General features: G+C 45.2%; 1 protein-coding gene across 6 annotated transcripts in view; it reads left to right on the top strand.

The window, feature by feature from the left end:
- The window catches only part of kdm6ba (lysine (K)-specific demethylase 6B, a), a 108,079-nt gene that overhangs the window by 58,170 nt on the left and 34,387 nt on the right, over positions 1–15,522 (top strand). The gene's annotated exons all lie outside the window — the stretch shown is intronic.

Raw genomic sequence — 15,522 nt, 5'->3', positions numbered from 1 at the left:
AGCAGGAGAAAGTTGCTCTGTGTGTGCGTTTGTGTGTGTGCAGATGGAGAGGAGCTAAAGCTAAAGGCTGAAGCTAAGGCTGAAAGGCGTGAGGAATACAGCACAAAGGGAGCTTGTGTGCTCCAGCTGGGGCCGTGTGTGTGTGTGTGTGTGTACGCTTTTGTGGATGGCCGTGAGTGTTTATGTCTCGCGGTGTACCCAAACTTTTGCATGTAAGGGATGCCCCCAAAATAGACAAGCACTGAACAACTAAGCCCCCTCCTTTTTCTTTTCTCTCTCTCTTTTTTGAATTAGGATTTGTGCTGCTCTGGCTGATTGTGTGTAGAGTTAAGGCTTCTGTCATAATAGCCATCATATGGCAGTTCTTGGTGCTTTTCATGCAAGCAAATATTCTGAAATCAAACTATTGCTGGGAAGCAGAAGAAACCCAGTAAGAAGTCTCTTAAAGCTCCCAGCATGCTGGTTTTTAAACCAGCGGTTCGGTTCACAGCAGGGTGATCTAAATGCTCCAGGAGGATGTGCAGCCAGCTGGCTCACAAAAAAACACAAAAGTAGGGTTTTGGTTTTTTTTACTTGTGTCTTTTTAAAAAAAATCGTCTTCATCCTTCCTCCTCTCCTCTCTTGAGTTTCTTTTCTCCTTCTTTCCTCTTTCCTCTTCACTCCATGCTGATTTAAATGCCAGCTTTGCACAAAGGCTTTCTCTATTTCTTGCACATTCTTCTGCTTTTTTTCAGTGCTTTCCTTTTTCTTGCACTTTCTGACTTCATCTCTCTGTCATGATATTGGCAGGTGGCTGTGCTGGAACATGGATCTTGTGACTTTACCGCTCAGGCACCGGGTGAATGCCTGTCTCTTCTGCACACGCAGATGCCGACTCCCATTATTAGTTTTTCAACACACACAGCTCACTAATACAAAGTGTGCGCCGTCCTGTCAAGTGTGTTGTGGTCTGGTCGTGGTGGTGGGGTTTTGGTCTGCTCTGGTCTTGTGGTTAGCACTTGCTTTTTAAAATGAGTGTGTGTTTGTGTGTGCGTGTTTATGTGCACGCTCCTCAGTGTAAGCGTGTGAGAAACTCGACACTTGCGCCGGCGTCTGCCTGGAGCTAATATTGGTGTCACTATGTGACTTTGTGTGCATTTGTGTGAGTGTGTATTGGCGTGTCGGTCCCTGTCCTAATTAAGTCCTTGCCCCCCTGCGTTCAAACCAATACAAACATTCCTAGAATAAAAGCCTGACTAGAAAGACATCTCACGCGTCCCACTGTAAACTGATCCCTCCAGTTCTCCCACTCACACACGTGAGCGTCCGGGTCTGCACATGCGCACACACACATTTCCACACACAAGGCAAAAAAAAAATCTCTGTTACTATTTTATTTGCTGCCCCCACCCTTCCTGTTTTCCCTGGGGAATTTCCTCCTTTCTCTCTCTTTTTTTCATTAGTCCAGTGGAAGTAGAACATCTTCTGCTCTGACATTTCTTTCCTTTTATCTTTTGTTTTTCCTACATTTTATTCATTTTTTTTTATATCCACCACTTCCTGTCCAGCTGTCATTATCCTGTAGTGGCGTGCCAGGCATGGTTCAGCCAGGGACGCCTGCTGTGGACTGGGATACATCATAGCTGCACACTCTCTATCCCACATAGCCTTGCCCAATTAGGAAATATTGTATACAGGACGCAGCCAGTACTAATGCTGCGCTAATCTGTTTATACTGTGCTGCTGGTTCCCATAGAGAGAACAGAGTATGCTGTATTAGCAGAGATAGATCTGACATTAGAGCTGGGCAGAACTGATTAAGATAAGGCAGGTCACAGAGTTGAGTTGCTGCGTGTTAGGTTTCAGGTGTTATATTAGAACAAAGACATTAAATAATGGAATGTGAGCAGTGAAGGAGCAGAAAGGAAAAGCAATGAATTTGAGTTGGTTTTTTTGCATTCTTGCATTTTAAAACAGCTCATATTTTTCATCATATGAAACCAAATACTACTTTCCAGGAAAACCTAATAAAAAGTTAACATAGGTTTAAAACAATAAATGTAGTGTGCACCACAGGTACAGGGCTTTTAAATAAACATAGCATAGTGATGTCCCCACACAGATTCCTTACAGTTTACCTTCATGACGGCTGCAGTTGTATTTTTTTGCCCTGCAGGAACAGTTTTGCATAGTCATTAGTCGGTGGGAGGGGCTGACCCTGCCCAGCTGCGAGTGGACGTGTGTTTTCCCAATGCAGATAAAATACGGGGATGAGGCCTGTGATGACTGTTGACTCTGGAGCTGTCTGTGTAGCAACAAGCCATTTCCTGCACTGAGAGCCATTAGGACGCCACCCAACTCCCCCCCCCCCTCTCGTCTGTCACCCACCATGTTCCTGTGTTCCTCTGCAGATGTGCACATACGTAAACACACATATACACGATGGATGGGTGGGAGTGGGGGGGGTGCTGTGTTTTTGCGCCTGAAATTGTGTGTGTACATGTGCTGCTCTCCTCTTTACCCCCTCCTCAGCCCCAGGGCAGTCCCCCATGGCTGAAGAAAAGGGGTGGGTTGGAGGGGGGTCGGGGGATTGCACATTCATTGGAATGGAGGTTGAGATAGCAGTGGGGAGGAGGTGGGGTGGGTTTTGGGGGGTTGTAAGAGTGATTGAGTGTGTTGCCTGGCGAAGAAAAAAAGGGGGGGGCAGAAAGAAGAGGGGAAAAGCCCCCTCCCCCCTCGTGTTTAAAGAACTGGAGGGGGAAAGGGGGGAGGAGAAGGAGAGGAGCAGACAGACAAGATAGGAGATTCAGGGGTGGAGGTGAGGGGAGGACGGGTGGATGGCTGGCGCCGTGGCTGGCTTGCGTTTGCGGAGAGAGGGGCTGGGCTATTAACAGCTCGTGTTCAAGTAATAGTTTGAGACGCTTTGATGTTCATAATTGTCTGTTTGCTCCTGGAGCTGATCCAATGAGCTGACAGCTCAACGCGGTGACGCTTTCGAGTCATCGCTGCAGTTCTGGACAAAACTGAGAAGACAAAAGTGGTTCTGAGCTCATGTGTGCAGAATATAGCGTCAAACAGTGATTAAGCCAAATGCTGGCTTAATCTAGACCGATTCATTCATATGTTGCTTGGACATTAATTGTAGTTTGTTTAAAAAAATGATATGTGTTTGATTTGGAAAGAATCAGGCTTTGGTGAGCTGTGCGTGTATAGTGGTACCAGCTGTCTTTGTGCTGTTTCCAAAGCAAGGTGCAATTTGGTGTGTTAAATAGTACATGTACCATGAGTGAACTCTACTTTCACAACTGTCATGTGTTCAAAGAGCATTTTTTTTATTGATTCGTGTTTTTTTTTATTTGTTTTTCGGCTACATGAGCTAGTGCTATGCTTCTTCTTTAATTGCAGTAGTTATATATATTCCAGAGTTTGTTAAAACACAAAGGGATAAGGCTTAGGTGACTAATTCTATTATGCGGGGGTCAAAGGGCTCAAGAAGATTAGCTTTGGCCTTGGTGCTAATGCGTACCACGGTAACTAGCCTGCATAAGATGCTGTTTGATTAGCCGAGTGCGAGACAAAAGGCAGAGAAGCTGGGCAGGTTGAGGGAAGGTTAGGAGCACGTACTCGACTTCTTATTTGCACAGATAGGTTTGGCTCTGAGCTGCAGCCTGTGACGCTCGAGAGAGAGAAACGAATTAGAAAGAGAGAAAAGAAAAGGGAGCACAGATGAAGAGATGTCTGGGACGGTGAAAGAAAAGTAGCCATGCTGAGACATTGAGAATACACACACACACACACACACGCACGCACGCACGCACGCACGCACGCACGCACGCACGCACACACACACACACACACACACACACACACACACACACACACACACACACACCCATTGGCAGGAGTAGTGTGCTGAGTGTGCACATGGTTTCTTTGTGTAGAGGAGAGGGGCCAGGGTTTGTTGATTTTAAGATAATGACTTCCAGTTGTTTCAGTCAGGAGAGGGCTCTGTCACTACAACTAGAGAAACCCCAAATCCATAAAACACACACAGGCACACAGAGAGCGTGTGAGTGACTGGCACAGGTGTGTGTGCATCTAAAGCACAACTCTTTGGCGCGTGGTTGATTTTATTGCTGCTTTATAAAGGTCAACGGTGGAACTGTGCGTATGTTTACAGCATCTCTTGCATAATGTGCATGGATGGTTGTAGACTGTTAAACTGTGCTAGCTCAGTAATAATGGGCCCTGCACTTCTTTATAGGTCATGATACAATGGGAGGGATCACAGAGAGGCTAAGCAACACCAAAGAATGAGTTTTACAATAAACAGCAGTCAGCTGCATGTTGTACCAAGTACATCTAATGATAAGCAAGTATTTGTTCCTTCTGCTGTATTGCTTGTATTGCTTGTTAGCATCTTATGTGATGACGTTGTGTGCACTCTGAGGCGTATCCTGCTGTTGCACTGTGAATAGCAGCAGCTACTACATGGCTGGAATGTAAACTGCACACACACAGAAGGAATCTATAATGCAACTGCATAAACACACAAACGCACAGCAGCTGGGCCAGTGCCGCGTGCATTTACTGCACCCTGTAATTGCATGCGACAGGATGCTCTTTGAAGGTTCCTGCTCTCGGGCTGTCCTCTTTGTGTTTTCACCGTATTTGTTTATCTGCGGCGCTTCGCACCAAGCGATGTAGTCCTGCGCAGCTTCTCATTACGCGTTTGCGTGAATTTGCTTGTATACTCACGTCTGCCTCTCGGCTTTGGGGAACGCATGAGAGCGCCAGTCCTTGGAGCCGCACTCGAGAGCGGTGGCCCAGAGTCAGAAAAAGGGGGTTTGCGTGCAGGATATGTGTTTAACTTCTGCTGCTAATGATGCAAGAACGGAATGCAGTGTTTAGTCCCGCACCGGTTTCGCTGTTTGATTAATGAGTCGAGGTTTGTCATACTACATCAGATTTTTACTGCATAACGCGCTAACTCAAAGCTTGTATAACCTTAAATGAGCTACTTGTGCATTCAGTGCAAGGAAGAGAGGCACGGGGGTTCCATTACACTCATTATCTCTCTTCATCACATTCGTGAGCGGTGGCTTTGCAGACGGGGTGTTGGTTTTAACTGGTATTTGTAGTACTAGCATCGTGTGACACTTGAATGTCTCTTTCATTACGGGAAGATTTTGCCATAATTGGAGTCTTTAATTGGAATATTACAAGCGTGCGTAAAAATCACGCCTGTAAAACGTGCATGTGCACATGAACAGTAGCACCGGTGACCCCACAGTGACCTCAATTGATCCAGCTGATTGAAAGTAATGCATTAACCTGATTATGTCTCTAAGCAGTCAGAGGACCATTATTAGGAGAAGGAAGTTGAAGATCTGTGTGTGTGTGTGCGACTGGAGGCTCTGGCAGGTATAATTACCTGTTGGTAAGGAAGGCTGAGTTCAGCTTTCTTTTTCTTTCCTATTACCTTCCCTGTCATTCCTCCTTCTATTCTTTTGCTTCTTTTAAATCCTTCCACTACTTTTTCCTCTTCTTCTAATTTATCCTCCTGAAATTTTTTTTTAAAACAAACTCTGGGTCCAGTTGTTCCCCCGAACAGCCTTTCTCTCACCGCTCTTTCTCTCTCACACATGTGCGGCGTCGCCTGTCTCTTTAACCTAGTTCCACACTGAACCCTGACCTCCTCCCACTTGTGTAACGTCTGTGATAACTGTGCTTTTGTGTGCCCCGCAATGTTTCTCGCTCCACTTCTTCTCAATGCGTGATTCAAAAGTCACAGCTGAGCACGCTGGAGTCACTCTTTTTTGTTTTTCTGGTAAGATTTAGCTTTCGTGTTTGTAACTTCATTAGCCTCATTCTGCATGTGTGATTGACTTTCTTTGTTTTAACTGTTCTGCAGACTTGTGTGTGAAATCAAAACTGTGGTCTGTCGCTCAGTGTTTATGAGGAGATCTGTGTCTCTGCGTGAGTGTGTCTGGAGGGCAGCGGGTACGCTGTGACCTTTATGGGTCTGTGTGTGTGTGTGTGTTTGCCCCCAGACTAGTAATATGATCTGCCTTGAAGTCTGGTCCTTCCTCCTTCCTTGCTCTGTCTGCACCCTCCCTCACCTCCCTCCAATATCTTTTCTGTCCATTCACAGCCTTTTCCCATCTTTCATTAATCCTCCCCTCGCCTTTCCTTCATCTCAACCCTAACCTTGTAAATCTTTAGTAATTTAAAACCCTAAAACCCAATCGTCTACACCCCATCCGCTTGCATTTTGGCAGTTTTCTATCAGTCTCTCACACACACTGTGATCAGATGGCTTTGATTGCAGAGATCAGAGGAGAGAGAAGGAGGTAGCTGTGTGCGCGCGTTTGGACATTATAATTGATTTTCTCTGTTGTTCTCTTTTGTTCGACTGGTGTTAGATGCATGACAGTAAGCTGCACATTTGCCTGCACTGTACTGCAGCGATACCATATAGTGTGGATTGTCTGCGTGTGGGTTGGGTGGGGCAGGGTGATGGAGGAGGTCATGAAACAGGCTGAGTCTGTCCCACAGGATTTCTATCAGGGATGTATAGAATTACATGCTTCACTGTGTGTGCTTGGGCTTCTCTCTGCATGTTTTTCCTCTCTGTGCCGAAGGTAGCAGAGCTGCAAATAGGAAATAAAAACCTGTGACCTTAAATGCATTCAGATGTATAGAAAATCCTCAGGTCATAAGTTCAAGTGGCTTTGGGAGTTCAGAATCCTTTAATAAGAGATGGCTAACAAATTAAAAACTCCTACACTCATCCGCTGATGGGCATAGGCCGACGTGTAGGTGGTTTTAATATACTGTGCTTCCCTTCTTACGCAGAGTTTGAGGCTAAACAAGTCCTCCGCCCTCCCGCTGCCTGCCAAATATTCTCCCACAAATTGTTTCTGTCTGCTCTCTTCAGTTTCAGGCTCAGGCGACTCTTCCAATCAAATTCCTGCTTTTAACGCTTCCTGGGTGCAGCAGTGTGGTGTTTGAGCGGTGGTGTCCACTGCATGTGTCCTGTGCTCTGTGGCCATATGGTAGCTACATTAGCCCACAGTGTAAACACAGCTGGCTGCCTCCTGTGGCTGCTCAGGTGAACAGCAGTCTGCCTGCAGATATGGAAAGCTCTAATAGGAGGATCACATACACAGCTGCTGTATTAATATGGCTATGGGCCACACTTGGATTCATGGCTGTATTTGTGAGGTAGATTAGCGTTGCTATTGCCGCCTGATATCTATTATTGACATTCAGCTAGTCATCAAAAGTCGCTACTCAGGTTTCAGGTTGATGAGTGAAATACTGTGGAGTGTTTTTCCAAATATTCAAAACTGCATGGACTGAAAAATATCTTTAAATTATAAGTCACAGATGGTGGATTCTGTAACTTAGTGCGCTCTATTTCTGGGTTTCTTTTAACAAAGGGTAACATATATATGGCAGTCTGAGTAAGAGGCACAAAGGGAGAGATAAGAAAGAAAAGAGCTGGGGACTGAACACTGCACATCATAAATAAAATGTCAGAAACACTAGTGCATGCTAGCCATTGCTCAGGGTAGCGTGAAATCTGCTCTCGCCCCCTCCTTTCTTATCTTCCCTCACTATCGCACTCCCTCTCTCACTCTTTGTGCATATGTGTGTGCATGTAATTGAGGTGTGTGACCTTGCTGTAGGCCTGGCAGGTGTACGGCAAGGGAAGAGACAAATAAGGAAGGGAGGGGGGGTGCAGGGTGAAGGGATGGATGGAAAACTGTGCCACTGTGCCTGCCCGCTTGTGCATAAATGCATGTGTTTGGCATATATGTTGTGTAGTGGAAAGAAAAGGCAGTAATTGTGTGTTTGTGTGGGTGGAAACACACATTCTTCAGCTGTAAGGTCCTTTGCATGCGACTTGGAAATGAGTTCATGTGCACGGGTGTGTGGGCGCATGTTATTGTGCAGACGAGACGGCATATATAATTCTCTATAGGTTGCAGTCTGTGCTTTGCATTGAGGTGGCTGCATTTTTTAAGCATCCCTGTCAAATTGGAATATGTCACTATAATTAGTCTAAAATAAGTAGGCAAATGGAGGAGATGATTGACAGCTTTTGTTTTTCAGAATTTATATTACTATCATTAAGACTACATTTCCTATACACCCAGTCGCTTCCTGCCACAAAGATGTGGATGAATGTTGTTTATTCTGACATCCTGTCTCTCCCTGTTGAAAGTGAACACTATGGTTTTTTTACCATTATTAATACACTTTCCTCTCACTCTCTCACCTGGTGACACACATTATGAAAAATGTCACAGTAATGTTAGTGTTAACCATCCTCATAACACAAACCTAAACATAATTTGATTATTTTAGAGCCTGTTGGCCAAATTTCATATTAATAAAGAAAAGAAATTATTTAAAAAGTTGGCAACTCGGTTTAAAAAAATCCTTTCATGGTTTGTGTTCGGTGCTTTCAGATATGTTCTTCCCTTGTTGTTGGGCAGCGTAAAGGCATGCGCATGTGATGACATGTATGACAGACGGTGCTTTACATTAACATTCATACTTGGAGTCCCACATGTCAGACGACTGGATGGAGTCTTCCTTTCTGACATGCAGCAGAGAAGCAGGAAATACTTCCTGTCGGCCACGTTTTCACTCGTGGAACTGAGTGGAGCGCGCACGACTCGGGACACGCGACAACCACTCACTAGCTGTAAACTATTACCAGCACCGTCGTATCTAAAACAATATTGTGCTAAATAGCTCTCATTCTCATGCGCACCTACGTTGTGTAACGCCTGTGTTTGAAAATGACCAGCGGCTGGCAGAACCTCGCCCCGACGTCTCGGCTTCACAGTTGCAGCAGTGACAGGTGCTTCAAATTTCGTGTAAAACGTTAATTCCGAGCTCTCATACTCAAACATTATAGGCTCTGATTATTTGGTGCTTCTGCCTTTTTTTCTTGTTGTTATGGTTTTCATCTCTATACGATACCTGCCATCATCTTCTCCTCACCGTCGAGTGGAAACAGTACAGTGGCACTGAGCTCTCACAGATACTCATCGCCTCTTCTTCTTCCTCCCCTCCTCTCTCGCTCAGTACCCTCCTCCCCCCACCCACTGCTCTCTGCACAGTAGCTCAGTGCATCTGTGTCATGTCACTGGGTTCTAGCGTCCCAGAGTAACCCCCCTCACCCCCACCCTCCCGTACCAGTGCAGTCTCTCTCACTGTCCCCCTCTCTCTCTCTCTCTCTCTCTCTCTCTCTCTGTCCTTGTGTGGCTCAGAGTGTCATCCCTGATCTCTTCATCTTCTCTCTCCCTCCAGCCTCACTCCTCGCCTCTCTGCTTTTTCCTAAAGAAGTCTCCTCCTCTCTCTGTCATCCTCTCTTTCTCTATATTTAATGTGTGTCACTCTTTTAATCTCTTCCTCTCCCCTTAGCCTGTCATGCAGCACAAACATAGAGAGCACACACACCACTGCTCCCTCTCTCTGTCCTTCTCTCTTGCTCATGAAGCATACACAAACATAAAACTGTCTCGGTGCATACATTAATAGATCCAAGCTCCTTAGCTGACTGCTGCATGCATAATCTATCGGCTCATACAGATTGTGAACAGTGCACTTGTGAAGCTGTGCGTGTGGGGGTGTTTGAGGCCCTAGGCTCCTCCCTCCAGAGAGAGCGAGGGAGGGAGCGAGACAGGTGTGGACCAGATTGAGTTCCGCCTCATTTCCTCTGCCCTGTGCAGCTGGTCAAGGACACACATTTAGACGCGCAGACGCTTTCGCACAAGCGCGCGTTCGTTATAAGAACAGGGGACACGCACGCTGCGCGCTACTTCGACAAAAGATGGAGAAGGCTCAGCCGCAGAGTTAGCCTGAGCGAAGCGTGCGCGCTGGGAGTGTTCACGAGGCCATCTGCACTTGAATTCCTGTGGAAGAGGATTACAGCAATGATTACAGCCCGACTGGTCGAGCATTTCCATGGTGACACTGACAGCCCATTGCAAAGTCACTCAAGTCCTTTCCCCTGCATTTCATATTCACAGTGTACCTATGCAGTGCTACACCAACCATTATTTATAGCTGTCTTTGGTTATTTATGGCGACGTGACAGTGCTCGATGGCAGTCCCTTTATCATGCTAGTGTTAACAGTGGAGGGACATTATGATGGTGACGCTCTGATGAAAATGCACGCTTAACAACACTCATCGCTGACTTCAGCAGGTCTGATCCCAGTGCACAGCTTTATGGGACTCAGGAGAGATGATCATTTGGCATTAAAAAAAATGATCCCGCTCCAACATCATTCCCAAATGTCATTTTTCACTTTTACTTCAGGCAGTTAGCCGATGTGTTTTAAGTGCTGCTGACTAAGATTCAGCTCCTACATTAACAATATTACAAAACATCAGTGCTAAAGAGTGTGAAGGATATCCAAGTGAATTGCTTTTTTTGATAGATTCAAATAGTTCAAACAAAAAGTTCAAGTTTCTGGAAGCTCCTCAGCTAATCGCTGACCTGACTGCAGTGGCAATGACTGCTATTCCAAGGCTTCAGGAGCAGGCGGTGTAGCAAATATCTGGGTCATTGTTTGCAAATGCAGAGCATTTTTAAAAAGCTGATAAAAATGTAGTTTATTATCTGATGTTTTCCTAAAGGACCGTTTACCTGCATGCAAAGAAAACCTGCTTAAACGTGATTGTTCAGTAGGCTGCAAAAAGAAAACAGAACACTAACGGTACCAAAAACCTTGTCCCTTGTCTATCCAGATATCTATTATTCTTTGTCTTTACTACGTTGGGGATATTACACAGTGATGTGTGACAGGTAAACCTGAAAAGGACGACCACTTAGGTGCACATGCACCTTTTGTCTGTGGCGTCTGTATTTGTATTTAGTATTTAGTATTTATTTATTTATTGTCATTGTCAAGAACAATGAAATTGCGTTTGGGGCTTCCATACAACCCAAAAAAAGAGAAGAAAATAATAAATACCCCTTAAAACCCAAGTGTACATATTTAACCCAGTGTGACTCCAATGCAATAAGACAATCCTTAGCAATAATGTTCGTAGAAATTCAGACAAAGACCTGAGAAACATGACAAAATACAACAATGCACCCATTCAGTATTATTGTACTGTGAGATATGATATCAGATATGATAGTTATCTATTTAAGAAAGAGGGGGGGGGGCAGGAGGGGGAAGAGAATAAAGATATGATGCACCAATGCAGACCAGTTCATTGCTATTAAGAAGTTGGATATGGTTATTGTCCGTGAGAGGGGGGCAGAGAGTTCAGGAGCCTCACAGCCTGTGGATACAGGCTGTTGGCCAGTCTGGATGTTCTGGCCTGTATAGACCTGTACCTTCTCCCTGAGGGCAGCAGATGGAAAAGGTGGCGCGCAGGGTGATGTTGGTCCCGCAGGATACTGTGCACCCTCCTCAGACAGCGAGTGGGGAAGATATTACTGATCTCTGGCAGACTTGTTCCAATAATTCTGCCAGCTTCTTTCACCACCCGCTGGAGTGCTTGCTGATCGGCCTTGGTGCAGCTGGGGAACCACACTAGAAATCCATACGTCAGAACGCTGCTGATGGCACAGTTGTAGAAGTTCAACATCAGAGATCTAGGAATGTGTGCGCTCCGCAGTCTCCTCAGGTAGTAGAGGCGCTGTTGGGCCTTCCGTACAACTGAGGTGATATGGTTGCCCCAGGACAGGTCCTCGGTCACAGTTACCCCCAAGAATTTAAAACTGCTCACCCTCTCCACCGCCTCACTGCCAATGAAGAGAGGCAGATGGTTGTTATGACCCCTCTTCCGGAAATCTACAATGATCTCCTTGGTCTTTTTGGTGTTTAAGACCAAGTTATTGTCGTGGCACCATGACTCTAGTTGTTGCACCTCTGTCCTATAGTTTGTCTCATCATTGTTGGATATAAGTCCGAGCACTGTAGTGTCATCTGCAAACTTAACAATGAGATTGGACGCGCAGGAGGAAATACAGTCATGGGTGAAGAGAGTGTATAGCAGAGGGCTCAGAACACACCCCTGAGGGGCACCGGTGTTGACCACAAGGGTGGAAGAGGTGTTCTTACCCACTCTGACACTCTGTCTACGGTTAGTGAGGAAGTCCACAATCCAGTTGCACAGAGAGGAGTTAAGTCCCAGTTGGTGGAGTTTGGGACGGAGTTTGTATGGCCGGATGGTATTAAAAGCCGAGCTGTAGTCTACAAAGAGGAGCCGTGCATAGGTGTTCCTGTGTTCCAAGTGCTTCAGTAATGTGTGCAGCACTGTGGCGATCGCATCCTCGGTTGACCGGTTCTCCCTGTATGCAAACTGGTGCGAGTCCAGGGATGGTGGAAAAGCAGCTCTGATGTAGAAAAGCAGCTTTGAAGATCTTTTGTGTGACATTTCTTGGTGACTACAGATGAAATTCTGTGTGTGTGTGTGTGTGTGTGTGTCTGTCTGTGTGTCTGCATGTGTGCGCCTGCCTGCTGTGGCGCCTGACCAAGACAGGAAGCAAGGGGTCACTGTGTCTGGAGGAAAGCCAAGCAAGCCTCTGTCCCATTTCAATACCCAGACACTGATAATTTGCCTTTAAGAATGCAGCCTTTAAAAGGAGACAAAGAGGAGCGGGAGTTCTGGCGTATAACTTATCGGGATGTATGTTTACATGCTGGATAAAGGAGCTGACTGCTTGTCATATTGCAACTACAATATTGAGAGATTTGTGTGTGTGCATCTCTGTTTGTGTGTGTAGGTGAGTGTGTGTGTGTGTGGTCCTGTGAAGATTGCACAAGCCACCATGTGGGGATCACATGTGCCGCAGTTGGATAAAGAAGTCTTTGTGAGCAGAAGCATTGCTGATGTCAGACACATTCACTCATGTGCACACACTGACCTTATATACATGCAGTATACATAGTAACTAGGGGTGCAACGATATTCGTATCGATATTGAACCGTTCGATACAGTGCTTTCGGTTCGGTACGCATATGTGTCGAACAATACAAAATTTGTAATTTATTTTATCAACTTTCCTTCTGACGATGCTGTCTGTGTTGAGCGCTCAGTGAATCTGCGTTCGACTGCTCCGCCTAGGGTCGACAGTGCAGCCTAGGCGGAGTAGTCGAACGCAGATTCACTGAGCGCTCAACACAGACAGCATCGTCAGAAGGAAGAGCACAGGGAAAGCTAGCGAGACAGAAGTTAAGCTCCCCTTACAACATGGACCTCCCCCATGGACCACCCTCATTCAGATCTGGCCTTTGGAATTATTTTGGTTTTCATGTGACGTATGACCCTGAAGGTAAGCGAGTCATGGACTAAAGTAAAACAGTATGTTGGATGTGCCATGCAATGCTCAATTACATGGGTGTGAACTAGTGTGTTAGCGCAGTTAGCTCGTTAACATGTTGGCCGTCTAGCCCCATGCACGGGGCGATCGGCGGTAGCTCGTTAACGGAGATTTGCCGTGCTGTGGCGTTAAGGTCATTTCAACGAGATTAACCTGAAAGCACTAGTGGGAACACAACGAATATGACTGCACATTTACACCGACATCATCCTAGTGCAAAGACAAGTGGAAGCAGAAAAAAAACAAGCAAGCATGCTACTAACTTTAGCCGAGTCATTTAGACAGCTGTTTAATATGCTGCTGAGAATATAGCCCAGAAGAAGCGTATAGTATAGCTTTTATTTTGGAAAGAGACATTTCTCTGTAATAAACTCTCTTTTCCAAAGATGAGTGATTCCTCAATCAGATACAAGGCTCGCAAAATCGCTAGCCTGACGTCCCGGAGCTAGCGATTTTTTTTCAGTCGGGCTACCAAAATCTATCTCTTCCCTGCCCGTCGGGCTATTGTAGGAAGGAAAAATATATGTCAATGCTTTTGCATTCTTTCGGAAATGTAGCTGGGTAATTATGTCATTGGCATCGGTGAGCCACTGTCAATATGTGACATATTGAAATCGCGTTTGAATTTGCGCTTGTTTTTTTGCTTTCACTTTGCAATCGTGCGAACTGTGTATAGAGAGCGACAGCACTGATCTGTGAGTGATGATAATTTGTGCACCAATTCCTCTGACATCGGCTTATTAATCGTTAGCTTACTATGCAAACATGACAAGTGAAATCTCCCGCAGCAAGCTTAAACATGTGAGAGGTTGATCGCGCAGAGAATCGCTGAGCTTATGTGAGTGCGTGTGTAAAAGCAGCAGGATATATATTTTAGTTCTGCTGAGCCAAATAAGACAGGTCAGGGTGAAGAAGTGACAGCCAAAGAAAAGCTTACCACAAAACGGAGAAGTTATGACAAATCAGACTATAAGGCAAAAAGAAAGTGCAGCTTCATGGTTTCATGGACAAAAGAATTTCTGTGGCTGCGATATGATGAGCTAAATAACCAGGGCTGCACATAAGTGGTCCGCAGGTGCGCATTCGCTGTCAAAATAAAAAACACGCACAAGGGTTAGGGTTAAATTTAAAAACTGTACTTTTGAGTTAAAATATATATTTATAATTTTAATAAATGACAAATTAAAAAGGCATGAACATTTTTTTTGTATCGAAAAAATATCGAACCGTGACACCAAAGTATCGAACCGAACCGAACCGTGAATTTTGTGTATCGTTGCACCCCTAATAGTAACCTATGCAAACACACTCTCCTGCTCCTTCATATTATTTACCATTCCTGCCTTTCAGTCTACTCCTAAAACTACACAGTTTGGCTGGTTGCAAATTTTTTTATTGCATTGCTATGAAATCATAATGGTTGAGAGCGAACACACGCACAGTGGCGTGTTTATAAAGACCTGAGTCAGTCTTTTTGGTATGTGACGGTTAACTTAAATGTTATTGAGCAACTGGATAATACAGTTTAGCACCTCTGCTCAAGTATGTGGGCTTGGCAGGGCTTGCCTGACAGCTCTCCAGCTTTGCCTCAAACCTATATTAAAACAGCTCAGGAGAGCATAAGAGTGCGTCCAGAGCTTACGACCTTATAGTCACATACATCATCCATGTAATCGAAGTAACATAAATGTCATAATCTGATTGGGTGTCACATGCTTTCCAGTTTGTGCTGCTGTTCACTGCAGTGTACCAGCTACACCTCCGTCCTTTAGACACTTTAAATGGACTTGAAGCCTGTTTAACAGGAATGACTATTTGTCCTTGGTGCCTGCAGCTGTTGATAGAAATTGCCCATCTTGTAACACACACAGAGGTGTCGTTGTCATAACTAATTTGAATCATTTACCACTTTCATCAAAGACATCCTTTTCTTTTCTTCTCCTTCTGCAGTTTTTTATTTTGTTGGGACGCCACGGGCCACATTTCTCAGACGGTGTGTTTCTCAGTTTGAAGCGAGTTTAAACACGCCGTCTGCCTGCTCCTCTCCATTTTAGTACTGTTGTTGTTGTTGAGCTACCAGAAGTGTGTCAGTATGCACACTTAGGTATTCAGAGGCTGCAGGTGCATTGCCAAACACAGTGAAACGGTGGAATGTCGTAATGTTCAGTGATCG

Source organism: Maylandia zebra, linkage group LG3, assembly GCF_041146795.1.
Source record: "Maylandia zebra isolate NMK-2024a linkage group LG3, Mzebra_GT3a, whole genome shotgun sequence".
Taxonomy (NCBI): Eukaryota; Metazoa; Chordata; class Actinopteri; order Cichliformes; family Cichlidae; genus Maylandia; species Maylandia zebra.
The sequence above is the reverse complement of the archived record's forward strand: the minus strand, read 5'-3'. Positions and strand labels throughout refer to the sequence as shown.